The sequence below is a fragment of the Petaurus breviceps genome, unplaced genomic scaffold (genome assembly GCF_028583685.1).
Source record: "Petaurus breviceps papuanus isolate PSGF00001 unplaced genomic scaffold, PetGlider_PUasm1.0 98, whole genome shotgun sequence".
NCBI classification, from domain to species: Eukaryota; Metazoa; Chordata; class Mammalia; order Diprotodontia; family Petauridae; genus Petaurus; species Petaurus breviceps.
This window is the reverse complement of record NW_027187460.1, coordinates 43,214,838-43,217,689: the sequence shown is the minus strand read 5'-3', so window position 1 is coordinate 43,217,689 and position 2,852 is coordinate 43,214,838. Positions and strand designations below refer to the sequence as shown.

The 2,852-nt window shown below is 34.3% G+C and overlaps 1 pseudogene; it reads right to left on the bottom strand.

Moving 5' to 3' along the window:
- Positions 1 to 555: 555 nt before the first annotated feature.
- Positions 556 to 1,047, bottom strand: LOC138155867 (cold-inducible RNA-binding protein pseudogene; annotated as a pseudogene).
- Between the last annotated feature and the right edge of the window lie 1,805 nt (positions 1,048 to 2,852).

Here is a 2,852-nt window from a genome sequence, read left to right as displayed (position 1 = left end):
AACATGGTCTGCCTCTCCACAGACCCTCACAGCTTCATTCCTACCTTGCTACACTAAAGAAAGTTACAAAAAAGTTGAAGGTAACACACTTAAAAAAAGCCAAACCTCCACTGCTTGATCAGCTTCCTGAAAACATTGAATTTAAGGTCCTTTTCTAGCTCAAAGAAAACCAAACCAGGGATCCCAATTTCACAAGTTTTTGTTGTAAAAAGAAAAAAAAATAAAAGCAAAAGAAAAACAAAAACAGCACAACAACGACAAAGAAGAAAACCACCACACATTGGCTCATGATGAAAAGGAAAAAATAAAACCCAAAGTGCTTTCAAGAATGCTTAAAAAAACACTCCAGAATAGACAATAGCTTTTTTAAAAGAAAAGTCTAATTAGGCTGTCTCATGTCTGAAGCTGTCAGGCTGTGTTTGAGAAGATCAGAACTGATAACCCTACAAAAGTGAATACAAGTAGATGGGTAATACACAAAAATGATTCAGTGAAGCTCCAAAAATCTTTATAAATATAGCCATTGAAAGGACAATCTTGATTCAGGAAGGATTTTTACTCATTCTGTGTAGCATAACTATCATAGCTGTCTCTGTAAGACCTTCGTGAAGATTGTTCACTATAGCCTCCTTAACTACTGCTGCTGTAATAGTCTCTCGAACCTCCATATCCCCCACTTCTTGATTCAGATCTACTCTCCCCATAATCGAGGTCTACACCTCCTCCAGGAAAACCATGGCCTAGAAGAAGCCTCAGTCACTGGATGAAACTCCTTGGTACCCAAGGGTCCAGTTTTCTGATGATTTGCCTGCCTGGTCAACTCTAATCTGCCACTCATCAACAGAATTTCCAATTCATGGTCATCATTGCATCTTTAGCATCATCTACGTTCTCAAATGTAACAAAACACAAATCTCCAGATGTCTGAATTTCCCTGTCTTTCACAATAGCTTCAGCAATATATCCATCCTTTGAGATGTGTTCAATGACTGTTCATTGATATTAAAACTCATCCCACCAACAAAGTTTTCCTTCATCCAATGTCATATTGACCAGTATGTTACAAATTGTCTCCACTTGAATTTCAGAAAAAAATAAATATGTATTTCTTTTAAATGAAGGGGTTACGTGTAATGCTAATAGTGGGGGTAAGAAAATAGAAAAGAATCAAGTCCTGGTGTAAATACTGAGTCTGTGAATATATATAAATACATTTTTGTATTTATATGCTATGCTTGATTTGTTCATTGACAAAATGTAGTTGGGCTAACTTATTTAGAATTTCCTTTATAACTATGGATTTCTATAAGAAAAATAATATCAATAATAATATCTATCATATATATATATATATATTGCTTTACAGTTTGAAAAAAAATACATTACAAATATCTCATTTTATCATCACAACATCCCTGGGATGTGGGTTCTATTATTATCCTTAAACATCATTCTAGTTACTATGTCAGAGGTAAAAAGTTGAGTTAGATGACTTTTTAATGCCATTTTTCATTCCATGATTCTATGACATGCATTTGCATATGTTTTTGTGGGGATAGTAGGTGCCACAATGAATAGAGCACTGGGTCTTGGGCAAGTCACTTTACCCCAATTGCCCTACTTCCACCCCTCAAAAAAAGTGAAAAGAAAGATATGTTCTTTTTTCAGATTTCAGGGTAAACAAAATGTCACCTTATTTATATAGTTCTTAATTTTTCCACAACTTTTTACACACATTATCTCAATTGAACGTCACCACAGAGTCATATATTATCCAATTTTTGCTGTTTATTTTCTCTTTTTCAGTAGGTGTTATTTATCACTCCTCCCCAGAATCTCTAATTCTCCCTGGAAAAAATGAGAGGAAGTATAAAAAGTGTATTTTAGGTGTGGATATGGATAAAGATTATTAAACATGAAGCAATGTTATTCAACATTTCACCTCACTGATGCATGTGTTCCCTTTAGTGGTGCATATTACAACCCCTCCACATTTGACTCTGTTTCCTATAAGTCAGTCACAGAAAGCTGTACCCAACACAAAAGGAGATAAATAGTAAAAATTATCAATAGTGTTTTGCAACAAATTAGGGTATTAGATTATAGCATGGCATTACAAGTTTGTATGAGTAGGAAGAAATTTTAATGTAGGCTGTAAAAATAAATTTAGAGAGAAAGTTTAATGCCTAAATAATGCACTAGGAAAAGAGCTATGTTGTAAAGTGGATAGCATTCTGATGTTTAAAATCAGATATCTTGGGTTTGAAAACAGGCTCTAGTACCTAGTAAATGCATAATTTTGGAATTCTACTCACTTTACCTCCAGGAGCCTATTTTGTCATCAATAAAATGAAAGGAGTGAAGTGCAATAGATGGAAAATGTTGACTGTTAGGAGGCATAGTGGATAGAGTGCTGGACTTGAGGTCATAAGACTCACTTTTCTAAGTTCAAATTTGGCCTCAGACACTTACTAGTTTCATGACCCTGAGGAAATCATTAATCCTGTTTGTCTCAGTTACTTATCTGTAAAATGATTCAGAAAAGGAAATGCCAAACCACTTCAGTATCTTTGCCAAGAAAAATGCAAAATGGGATCATAAACACTAAAACGTGACAGAAACTTACTGAACAACAGATCCAAAATACATTCTAGGAAACCATGATTCTAAAACTCTGTTTTACGGAGGACCCCCAATTCCAGAAAGATCATAGCATAAAGTCATCCATAGAAGATTGATTCATTTCTGTTTTGCTTTTTTTTAATCACAAACACCTATAATGCGGTGCTTAGTACATATTATATTCTTGATAAATATTTATTTATTTATTGGTCATCACTGAGGCAACTGAG